This window comes from Macaca thibetana, chromosome X (assembly GCF_024542745.1).
Source record: "Macaca thibetana thibetana isolate TM-01 chromosome X, ASM2454274v1, whole genome shotgun sequence".
Taxonomy (NCBI): domain Eukaryota; kingdom Metazoa; phylum Chordata; class Mammalia; order Primates; family Cercopithecidae; genus Macaca; species Macaca thibetana.
Window position 1 is genome coordinate 79,952,480 of NC_065598.1, and position 13,270 is coordinate 79,965,749.

General features: G+C 39.7%; 1 protein-coding gene across 2 annotated transcripts in view; it reads left to right on the forward strand.

Moving 5' to 3' along the window:
• Positions 1–13,270, forward strand: part of CYLC1 (cylicin 1) — a 49,882-nt gene that overhangs the window by 11,117 nt on the left and 25,495 nt on the right. The gene's annotated exons all lie outside the window — the stretch shown is intronic.

The following is a 13,270-nucleotide window of genomic DNA, read 5'->3' on the forward strand; positions in this document are numbered from 1 at the left end:
GTATTGGGGCCAACCTGGAGGTTGGGTCCATGGGTGCCCACCAGGGGCCTGAGGGCATGGGGGTTGGTGTGGAGCCTGGATTTGCAAGTGCCAGCCCATATTTTAGGACTGTGGGGGCCAATCATAGGGCTGTGGCAGGCTTGAAATTTTGGTCTATGTTGGTAGTCTCCTGTGGACAGTCTGATGCTTAAGGCTTTGGTGGCTGCCTGGACTTGGGATTTTCAAGTGCCAGCCTGGTGACTAGAGCTGTGGCAGCCAGCCTGGCAGTAGGGCAGGACTGGAGCTTTGAGCAGGCCTGAAATCTGAGTCTATAGAACAAGCCAGAGCTCTGGGGGCTAGTCTGGCACTGAGATAGGCCTGGATGCCTCTATGGGTGTTGGCCTTGAGTCTGCAGGTTTCAGCCTCATCTGCAGTGGGGGCAAACCTGGAGACTGAGTCTGCCAGGCAGTCTGGAGCCTACGGCCATGAGGTCCTGCATGGTGCCCGGTTTTACTGGGGCAGGTCTGCAATTACATTCCATATAAACTCAATACATTGATACTTGTTGTGACTTGCTTCATGGCCCAGTATGTGGTCACTCTTGTTAAATGTTCTATGTGAATTTGAAAAAAATATATATAATGCAATTGTTTGATGTAGTGTTTTTATAGGATGTCAAACTTCGTTATTCAAGTTTTCTATATCTCCTTTGATATACATTTTATTTTTGTTTGATTAGTTATTAAGATAGGTATGCTAAAGCTCCAACTAATTGTGAGTTTATACAGTACTACTTTTAGTTTTATATTTTTTCATTACATTTTCCTCTGTATTATCATTTATACATTATTTTATTATTAATTTGTTGTTATTCCAGGGATTAGATTAATCTTTGACATCTTATAGTTTAGTATGAATTAATATTTCCATTAGTTCTCAAAAAATGTAAGCACCTTGCACTTTAATTCAATTTATTCCACCCACATTGTTACACTATTATTATTATACACTTATGTATTCCAAACTTAGTAGATTATAATTACTATTATTTGTAAATAATATTTATATTCTATACTTACTCTTTTGATGGTCTTTATTTTATCTTGTGTTAAATGAGGATCATCTCAGGTCATATTTTCCTGCCTAGAGAAATCTCATTAATATTTCCTTTAGTGCTTTCTGCTTGCAATGAAATTATCATGGTTTTTATTTGTTTAAAAATACCTTTTTTTAAGAATGTTAAAGATAGCTAGAGAGAAAGGGCAGGTAACCTACTAAGAAAGCCCCATCAGGCTAACAGTGGAACTCTCAATATAAACCCTAAAACCCAGAAGAGATTGTGACACTATATTTGACATTTTTAAAAAAAAAAAAAAAAAAAAAACTTCAACCAAGAATTTCACATCCAGCCAAATGAAGCTTCTGAAGCAAAGGAGAAATAAGATCCTTCTCAGATAAGCAAATGCTGATGAAGTACATTACCGCCTGACATGCCTTACAAGAGATCTTGAAAACAACTCTAAATGTGAAAAGAAGAAAACATTACCAATGAACACAAAAACACACTTAAATACATATATCAGTGACACCATAAAATAACCACATAAGCAAGTCAACATAATGACCAGCTAACAACACCATGTCAGGATCAAATCCACATATATCAATATTAACTTTAAATGTAAATGACTAAATGCCCAATTTAAAAGACAGAGACTAGAAAGCTATATAAAAAAGCAAGACCCTTGGCCGGGCGCGGTGGCTCAAGCCTGTAATCCCAGCACTTTGGGAGGCCGAGACGGGCGGATCACGAGGTCAGGAGATCGAGACCATCCTGGCTAACACGGTGAAACCTCGTCTCTACTAAAAATACAAAAAACTAGCTGGGCAAGGTGGCGGGCGCCTGTAGTCCCAGCTACTCAAGAGGCTAAGGCAGGAGAATAACTTAAACCTGGGAGGCGGAGCTTGCAGTGAGCTGAGATCCGGCCACTGCACTCCAGCCTGGGCGACAGAGCGAGACTCTGTCTCAAAAAAAAAAAAAAAGACCCAATGGTATGATGTTTTTAAGAGATGCTTCTTACATGCAATGACATCCATAGGCTCAAAATTAGGGATGAAAGAAAAGAAACTAAGCAAATGGAAATCAGACAAAAAGCTGGGGTTGTAACCCTAATTTCAGATAAAACAGACTTTAAACTAACAAAGATAAAAAATAAGAGCATTACATCAGGGAGGGGCTAAGTAGCCACCTAGAAATAGCTACGGTTGAAGGGTCCCACCAAGAACAAAAATGGAGACTGAATCCTGCACCAGCAACTAAGGTATCCAGGTTCTCTCTCACTGGGACTGATTAGGCAGTTGGCAGGACCCATGGAGAGTGTATAAAAGCAGGGTGGAGTGATAGCCTACCTGGGAGCTGCATGAGGCAAGGGGAGTTCCCACCCACCCAAGGGAAGTAGTGAGTGTGCAACCCCACTAAGGAAACCACACTTCTTCCACAGATCTATGCAACCCAAATATCAGGAGATTCCCTCATGATCCCATGCCACCAGGGCCTTGGATCCCAAGCACAGAACTGTGCAGATTCTCAGAGGCCACATGGCTGCAGACTGCCTAAGATGACTGAGCTCCTGGAAGGGTGGGTGACAGCCATCGCTGTGGCTACCTGCTGCCTAAGATGACTGAGCTCCTTGCCAGAGGGGTGGCAGCCATCACTGCAGCTCCAGTCCCCTGGTTGGTGCCAGGGAGACTGAGTGGTTTAGACAAAGAGAAATTTCCCACAGCACAGCACAGTGGCTGTGACAGATCACGGCCAGACTGCCTCTTTTGGCTGGACGCAGACCCACTCTTCCTCACTGGGTAAGCCCTCCCTGCAGGAATTTCAGCAACTCCAGACAGGGGGTTATGGACAAAACTCTGATCCCCCTGGGGCAGATCCCCTGAGGGGAGCAGTGGCCACAGTCTCTACGGATCAGTGGACTTAGTTTTTCCCCTGCTGGCTCTGAGAAATTCAGACAGTCCAGAAGAGTGGGATTCTCCCCAATACAGGGCACCCTCTCTGCCAAGTGGCAGTCAGAGTGCTGTGTTAAGTGGATCTGTGATCCCATGCTTCCTGACTGTGTGAGACTCCCACAATGGGTCGTTAGACACCTTTTCAGGAGCATTCCCTCTGGTGTCAGGCTGGTTACCCTGTGGGATGCAGCTCCCAGAAGAAGTAGCAGACCAGCCATCTTTGCTGTTCTACTGCCTCCAGTGGTGACACCTCCAGGGGCGGGAGAGGCCCAGACCAATAGGACCTGGAGTGGACCCCCAGCAAACCACAGCAGCCCTACAGAAAAGAGGCCTGACTGTTAAAAGAAAAATAACAGTAATTAACAACAACAGAATGAACAAAAACGTCCCTACAAAAACCCTATCCAAATATCAGCATCCTCGAAGATTGAAACTAGATAAACTCAAGAAGATAAGAAAAGAATAAATAAAAAACTGAAACCTCAAAAATCCAGAGTGCCTTTTCTCCTCCAAATGATGACAACACCTTGTCAGCAAAGTCATAGAACTGGACTGAGGCTGAGATGGATTAACTAACAGAAATAGGCTTCAGAATGTGGATAACAGCAAACTTCACTGAGCTGAAGGAGCATGTTCTATCTCAATGCAAAGAAGCTAAGAACCATTATAAAACATTACAAGAGCTGTTAACCAGAATAACTGTTTAGAGAGAAATATAAATGACCTAATAAATCTGAAAAACACAACATAAGAACTTCACAATGCAACCACAAGTATCAGTAGCCAGACAGACAAAATGGAGGAAAGAATTTTAGAAATTCAAGGCTATCTTGCTGAAATGAGAAAGACAGACAAGATTAAAGAAAAAAGAATGAAAGGAACAAACAAAACCTCTGGGAATTGTGGGATTATGTAAAAAGATGAAACCTGAGACTGATTGGGGTACCTAAAGAAGACAGGGAGATTGAAACCAAGCTGGATAAAATACTTCAGGATCTCATCCAGGAAAACTTCCCCAGCTTAACAAAGCATGCCAACATTCAAATTCGGGAAATCCAGAGAACCCCAGTAAGATACTCTATGAAAGATCAACCTCAAGACACAATCATCAGATTCTCCAAGGTTAAAATAAAGAAAAAAATAATGTTAAGGGCAGCCAGAGAGAAAGGTCAGGTCACCTACAAAGGGAAGCCCATCAGAATCACAGCAGAGCTCTCAGCAGAAATGCCACAAGCCAGAAAAGATTGGGGCCAATATTCACCATTCTTAAAGAAAAAATTTTAAACCCTGAATACCATATCTGGCCAAATGAAGCTTCATGAGCAAAAGAGAAATAAAATCTTTTACAGACAAGCAAATACTGAGGGAATTCATCACCACCAGGCCTGCCTTGCAAGAGCTCCTGAGGGAAGCACTAAATATGGGAAGGAAAAATTGTTACCAGCCACTACAAAAACACACTGAAGTACACAGACCAATAACACTATGAAGCGACTACCACAACAAGTCTGCAAAGTAACCAGCTAGCATTATGGTGATAGGATATAATACACACATGACAATATTAACCTTAAATGTAAATGGGCTAAATGTCCCAATGAAGAAACACAAAATAGCAAGTTGGATAAAGTCAAGAATCATTGGTGTTCTGTTTTCAAGAGAACCAGCTCCTGTGCAAAGACACACATATGCTCAACAAAAGGGATGGAGGAAAATCTACCAAGCAAATGGAAAGCAGAAAAATAGTAGATGTTGCTGTCTTAGTTTCTGACATAATAGACTTTAACTCAACAAAGATCAAAAAAGACAAACAGGACATTACATAATGACAAAGGATCCAAAAAGAGCTAACTATTCTAAATATATGTATATACCCAATACAGGAGCACCCAAATTAAAAAAAAAAAGTGTTTAGAGACCTAAAAAGAAACTTAGACTCCCAAACAATAAAAGTGGGAGACATTAACAGTCACTGTTAATATTAGACAGATCATCAAGACAGAAAATTAACAAAGCTATTCAGGACTTGAACTCAGCTCTGGATCAAGTTGACCTGGTAGATACCTACAGAACTCTGCATGCAAAACCAACAGAATATGCATTTATCTCTGTTCCACATGGCACTTACTCTAAAATCTATCACATATTTGGAAATGAAATACTCCTCAGCAAATTCAAAATAACTGAAAACATAACAAACAGTCTCTCAGACCACAGCGTAATCAAATTAGAACTAAAAGACTCACCAAAACCACACAACTACATGGAAATTGAACCTGCTCCTGAATGAATACTGGGTAAATAATAAAATTAAGGCAGAAAGCAAGAAGTTCTTTGAAACCAATGAGATCAGAGACAATGTACTAGAATCTCTGGTACACAGGTAAAGCAGGGTTAAGAGAGAAACTTATAGCACTTAATGCCCACATCAAAAGCTGGAAAGATCTCAAATAAACACCCTAACATCACAACTAAAATAACTAGAGAACCAAGAGCAAACAAACCCCAAAGCTAGCAGAAGACGAGAAATAACTAAGATCAGAGTAGAACTGAAGGAGATAGAGACACAAAAAAAAGCCCTTCAAAAAATCAAGGAATCCAGAGCTCTTTATTTATTTATTTATTTAATAATAAAATAATATTAATAATAATAATTTTAAAAAGATACTTTAATAATATAATAAAATAGATCAACTGCCAACTAGACTAATAAAGAAGAATATAGAGAAGAATCAAATAGACACAATCAGAAATGATAAGGGGCATATCACCACTGACAAAAAAGCTCAGGACCCGATGTATTCACAGCCATATTTGACCAGATATACAAAGAAGAGCTGGAACCATTCCTACTGAAAGTATTCTAAAAAAATTGAGGAGGAGGGACTTTTTCTCAACCCATTCTATAAGGCCAGGATCATCCTGATACCAAAACCTGGAAAAGACACAACAGAAAGAGAAAACTTCAGGCCAATGTTCTTGATGAGCATTGATGCAAACATTCAAAAAAAAAAAAAAAAAACTTGCAAACTAAATCCAGCAGCATGTCAAAAAATCTAGTCCATCATGATTAAGTAGACTTCATCCCTGGTATATAAGGTTGGTTCATTATATGCAAATTAACAAATGTGACTCATCATATAAACAGAACTAAAGACAAAAACCACATGATTATCTCAATAGATGAACAAAAGGCTATCAATAAAATTTAACACCCCTTCATGTTAAAAACTCTCAATAAATTAGGTATTGAAGGAACACACCTCAAAATAATAAGAGTCGTCTATGACAAAAACATAGCCAACATCATACTGAATAGGGAATAGCTGGAAGCTTTCTCCTTGAAAGCCAGCATAAGACAAGGATTCCTTCTCTCAACGCTCATATTCAACATAGTATTGGATGTCCTGGCCAGGGAAATCAGACAAGAGAAATAAATGAAAGCAATAAATTGAAATAGAGGAAGTAAACTATTCCTATTTGCAGCTGACATGATTCTATACCTAGAAAACTCTGTAGTCTCAGCCCAAAAGATCCTTAAGCTGATAAACAACTTCAGAAAAATTTCAGGACACAAAATCAATATGCAAAAATGACTAGCATTTCTATCAACCAATAACAGTCAAGCTAAGAGCCAAATCAGAAAAGTAATACAATTCACAATTGCCAGAAAAAGAATAAAATACATAGGCCTACAACTAATCAGGGAGGTTAAAAAGCTCTACCATGAGAATTACAAACACTGATCAAAGAAATCAGAGATAACACAAACAAGTGGAAAACACTCTATACTCATGAATAGGAAGAATCAATATTATTAAAATGGCCATACTGTCCATAGCAATTTACAAATTCAATGCTATTTCTATCAAACTACCAATGACATTCTTCATAAAACCAGAAAAAAACTATTTAAATTTTATATAAAACCAAATATAAAGCCCAAATACCCAAGGCAATCCTAAGCAAAAAACACAAACAAAAAACTCTCCCCCCCCCACACACACACGTGCATACACATACACACACACCCACACACACAAACCCAAAGCTGGAGACATAATGTTAGCCAACTTTAAACTATACTACAGGACTACAGTAACCAAAATACAAAACAGCATGGTACTAATACAAAACAGATACATAGATATACGGAACAGATAGAGTCCAGAAATAAGGCCACACACATGCAACCATCTGAACTTCCGTAAAGCTAACAAAAACCAGCAATTGAGAAAGGACGCCCTATTCAATAAATGGTTCTGAGATAACTGACTAGACATATACAGAAAATTGGAACTGCACCTCTTTCTTACACCATATAAAAAATCAACTCAAGATGAATTAAAGCTTTTAATGTGAAACTCAAAATTATAAAAACCCTGAAAGGCAACCTAGGCGATATCATTTTGGTTGTAGTAACTGGCAAAGATTTCATGACAAACACGCCAAAAGCAATCACAACAAAAGCAAAAACTGATGAATGAGACCTATTAGGTAGCTGCAGAAGTAATTGTGGTTTTTGCCCTTTAAAGTAATGACAAAAATCACAATTACTTTTGTAATAATTAAACTAAATAGCTTCTGCATAGCAAAATAGACTACCAACAGAGTAAACAGACAACCTTAAGAATAGGAGAAAATGTTTGCAATGTATGGACAAAAGTCTAATATACGGCATCTAAAAGGAACTTCAACAAATGTACAAGAAAAAAAAACTAATAACCCCACTTAAAATTGGGCAAAGGACATAAACAGACAGTTCTTAAAAGAAGACATACAGATGGCCAACAAGCATATGAAAAACTCAACATCATTGATCATTAGAGAAAGGCAAACCAAAATCAAAGTAAGATACCATCTCACACTGGTGAGAATGGTTATTATTTAAAAGCCAAAAAATAACAGATGCTGATGAGGTTGTGAAGAAAAGGAAAAGGTTATATACACTGTTGGTGGGAGTGTAAATTACTTCAACCATTGTGGAAAGCAGTGTGGCAATTCCTCAAAAAGCTAAAAACAGAACTAGCATTCAACCCAGCAATGGTTTTATACCCATTACTGGATATATAAATCATTCTATCACAGGAATATAAATCATTCTATCACAAATACATGTGCAGCACTATTCACATTAGCAAAAACATGGAATCAATCTAGATGTCCATCAATGGTAGACTGCATAAAGAAAATATTGTACATATACCGCATGGAATACTACGCAACAATAAAAATGGAATCAGATCATGTCTTTTGTGGGAACATGAATGGAGCTGCAAGCCATTATCCTTAGCAAAGTAACAAAGAAACAGAAAACCAAATACTGCATGTTATCTCTTATAAGTGGGAACTAAATGATAACATGAAAACAGAGGGGATTAAAGACTCTGGGGCCTATTAGCGTGTGGAGGGTGGGAAGAGAGAGAGGACAAAAAAAAAATAACTCTTGGGTACTACACTTAGTATCTGGGTGATAAAATAATCTGTATAACATACTCCTGTGACAAGAGATTACCTGTGTAGCAAACTTGTATGTATACCCATGAACCTAAGATGAAAGTAAACAAACAAACAAACATGTGATTATTTTATCTTAATTTTTAAAGGATATTTGTGTTGTGCTAAAATCTTGAGTTGGGAGTTATTTTCTTTTATAACTTTAACTATGTAGTTACACTATTGGCTTATATCACTAATTTTCTCCTTTATATCAAGAGATAGGTTACCATCACCTACATATATAAGGAGCATGTACATATCCACTTATAAAAGAAATCATAACTAAGACTACACTTAGAAAATGAAGAAAACTGTTCAGAAATTTAACTATGTTTCAATTTCCAATAATTTGAGACTGAAATATTTTCTATATAAAGCAGGCATTTCATAATATTTGGCTAAACTATCCCTTTTCTGACTGGTTCTTTGTTGCCTTTTCTAGTGATATCCCAACTGAGATGTATGTGCAAGACAACTGAAGTGTAGAAATAATATATTAACCATTTCTTCTAGATTTTCCAGTTTATTTGCGTAGAGGTGTTTATAGTATTCTCTGATGGTAGTTTGTATTTCTGTGGGGTCGGTGGTGATATCCCCTTTATCATTTTTAATTGCGTCGATTTGATTCTTCTCTCTTTTCTTCTTTATTAGTCTTGCTAGTGGTCTGTCAATTTTGTTGATCTTTTCAAAAAACCAACTCCTGGATTCATTGATTTTTTGGAGGGTTTTTTTGTGTCTCTATCTCCTTCAGTTCTGCTCTGATCTTAGTTATTTCTTGCCTTCTGCTAGCTTTCGAATGTGTTTGCTCTTGCTTCTCTAGTTCTTTTAATTGCGAAGTTAGAGTGTCAATTTTAGATCTTTCCTGCTTTCTCTTGTGGGCATTTAGTGCTATAAATTTCCCTCTACACACTGCTATAAATGTGTCCCAGAGATTCTGGTATGTTGTATCTTTGTTCTCATTGGTTTCAAAGAACATCTTTATTTCTGCCTTCATTTCGTTATGTACCCAGTAGTCATTCAGGAGCAGGTTGTTCAGTTTCCATGTAGTTGAGCGGTTTTGATTGAGTTTCTTAGTCCTGAGTTCTAGTTTGATTGCACTGTGGTCTGAGAGACAGTTTGTTATAATTTCTGTTCTTGTACATTTGCTGAGGAGTGCTTTACTTCCAATTACGTGGTCAATTTTGGAGTAAGTACGATGTGGTGCTGAGAAGAATGTATATTCTGTTGATTTGGGGTGGAGAGTTCTATGGATGTCTATTAGGTCTGCTTGCTGCAGAGATGAGTTCAATTCCTGGATATCCTTGTTAACTTTCTGTCTCGTTGATCTGTCTAATGTTGACAGTGGAGTGTTGAAGTCTCTCATTATTATTGTATGGGAGTCTAAGTGTCTTTGTAAGTCTCTAAGGACTTGCTTTATGAATCTGGGTGCTCCTGTATTGGGTGCATATATATTTAGGATAGTTAGCTCTTCCTGTTGAATTGATCCCTTTACCATTATGTAATGGCCTTCTTTGTCTCTTTTGATCTTTGATGGTTTAAAGTCTGTTTTATCAGAGACTAGTATTGCAACCCCCGCTTTTTTTTGTTCTCCATTTGCTTGGTAAATCTTCCTCCATCCCGTTATTTTGAGCCTATGTATGTCTCTGCGTGTGAGATGGGTCTCCTGAATACGGCAGACTGATGGGTCTTGACTCTTTATCCAGTTTGCCAGTCTATGTCTTTTAATTGGAGCATTTAGTCCATTTACATTTAAGGTTAAGATTGTTATGTGTGAACTTGATCCTGCCATTTTGATATTAACTGGTTATTTTGCTCGTTAGTTGATGCAGTTTCTTCCTAGCCTCGATGGTCTTTACATTTTAGCATGTTTTTGCAATGGCTGGTACCGGTTATTCCTTTCCATGTTGAGTGCTTCCTTCAGGGTCTCTTGTAAGGCTGGCCTAGTGGTGACAAAATCTCTAAGCATTTGCTTATCTGTAAAGGATTTTATTTCTCCTTCACTTATGAAACTTAGTTTGGCTGGATATGAAATTCTGGGTTTAAAATTCTTTTCTTTAAGAATGTTGAATATTGGCCCCCACTCTCTTCTGGCTTGGAGAGTTTCTGCCGAGAGATCTGCTGTTAGTCTGATGGGCTTCCCTTTGTGGGTAACCCAACCTTTCTCTCTGGCTGCCCTTAAGATTTTTTCCTTCATTTCAACTTTGGTGAATCTGGCAATTATGTGTCTTGGAGTTGCTCTTCTCGAGGAGTATCTTTGTGGCGTTCTCTGTATTTCCTGAATTTGAATGTTGGCCTGCCCTACTAGGTTGGGGAAGTTCTCCTGGATGATATCCTGAAGAGTGTTTTCCAACTTGGTTCCATCTTAGACGTCACTTTCAGGCACCCCAATCAGACGTAGATTTGGTCTTTTTACATAATCCCATACTTCATGCAGGCTTTGTTCATTTCTTTTTCTTCTTTTTTCTTTCGGTTTCTCTTCTCGCTTCATTTCATTCATTTGATCCTCAATCGCTGATACTCTTTCTTCCAGTGGATCGAGTCAGTTACTGAAGCTTGTGCATTTGTCACGTATTTCTCGTGTCATGGTTTTCATCTCTTTCATTTCGTTTATGACCTTCTCTGCATTAATTACTCTAGCCATCAATTCTTCCACTTTTTTTTTCAAGATTTTTAGTTTCTTTGTGCTGGGTACGTAATTCCTCCTTTAGCTCTGAGAAATTTGAAGGACTGAAGCCTTCTTCTCTCATCTCGTCAAAGTCATTCTCCGTCCAGCTTTGATCCGTTGCTGGCGATGAGCTGCGCTCCTTTGCCAGGGGAGATGCGCTCTTATTTTTTGAATTTCCAGCTTTTCTGCCCTGCTTTTTCCCCATCTTTGTGGTTTTATCTGCCTCTGGTCTTTGATGATGGTGATGTACTGATGGGGTTTTGGTGTAGGTGTCCTTCCTGTTTGATAGTTTTCCTTCTAACAGTCAGGACCCTCAGCTGTAGGTCTGTTGGAGATTGCTTGAGGTCCACTCCAGACCCTGTTTGCCTGGGTATCAGAAGCAGAGGCTGCAGAAGATAGAATATTTCTGAACAGCGAGTGTACCTGTCTGATTCTTGCTTTGGAACTTCCTCTCAGGGGTGTACTCCACCCTGTGAGGTGTGGGGTGTCAGACTGCCCCTAGTGGGGGATGTCTCCCAGTTAGGCTACTCAGGGGTCAGGGACCCACTTGAGAAGGGAGTCTGTCCCTTCTCAGATCTCAACCTCCGTGTTGGGAGATCCACTGCTCTCTTCAAAGCTGTCAGACAGAGTCGTTTGCGTCTGCAGAGGTTTCTGCTGTTTTTGTTATTTTTATTGTGCCCTGTCCCCAGAGATGGAGTCTACAGAGACAGGCAGGTTTCCTTGAGCTGCTGTGAGCTCCACCCAGTTCGAGATTCCCAGCAGCTTTGTTTACCTACTTAAGCCTCAGCAATGGCGGGCGCCACTCCCCCAGCCTCGTTGCTGCCTTGCCTCGATATCGCAGACTGCTGTGCTAGCAATGAGGGAGGCTCCGTGGGCGTGGGACCCTCCCGGCCAGGTGTGGGATATGATCTCCTGGTGTGACTGTTTGCTTAAAGCGCAGTATTGGGGTGGGAGTTACCCGAGTTTCCAGGTGTTGTGTGTCTCAGTTCCCCTGGCTAGGAAAAGGGACAGCCTTCCCCCTTGTGCTACCCAGGTGAGGCAATGCCTCGCCCTGCTTCAGCTCTCGCTGGTCGGGCTGCAGCAGCTGACCAGCACCGATCATCTGGCACTCCCTAGTGAGATGAACCCAGTACCTCAGTTGAAAATGCAGAAATCATCGGTCTTCTGTGTCGCTCACGCTGGGAGTTGGAGACTGGAGCTGTTCATATTTGGCCATCTTGCTCCGCCCCTGCATAATTTCTTAAGAAGAAATGGATAATTTCCTGGACACTTACACTCTTCCAAGACTAAACCAGGAAGAAGTTGAATCCCTGAATAGACTAATAGCAGGCTCTGAAATTGAGGCAATAATTAATAGCCTACCAACCAAAAAAAGTCCAGGACCAGATGGATTCACAGCTGAATTCTTCCAGAGGTACAAGGAGGAGTTGGTACCATTCCTTCTGAAACTATTCCAATCAATAGAAAAAGAGGGAATCCTCCCTAACTCATTTTATGAGGCCAACATCATCCTGATACCAAAGCCTGGCAGAGACACAACAAAAAAAGAGAATTTTAGACCAATATCCCTGATGAACATCGATGCAAAAATCCTCAATAAAATACTGGCAAACCGGATTCAGCAACACATCAAAAAGCTTATCCACCATGATCAAGTGGGCTTCATCCCTGGGATGCAAGGCTGGTTCAACATTCGCAAATCAATAAACATAATCCAGCAGATAAACAGAACCAAAGACAAGAACCACATGATTATCTCAATAGATGCAGAAAAGGCTTTTGACAAAATTCAACAGCCCTTCATGCTAAAAACGCTCAATAAATTCGGTATTGATGGAACGTACCTCAAAATAATAAGAGCTATTTATGACAAACCCACAGCCAATATCATACTGAATGGGCAAAAACTGGAAAAATTCCCTTTGAAAACCGGCACAAGACAGGGATGCCCTCTCTCACCACTCCTATTCAACATAGTGTTGGAAGTTCTGGCTAGGGCAATTAGGCAAGAGAAAGAAATCAAGGGTATTCAGTTAGGAAAAGAAGAAGTCAAACTGTCCCTGTTTGCAGATGACATGATTGTATATTTAGAAAACCCCATTGTCTCAGCCCAAA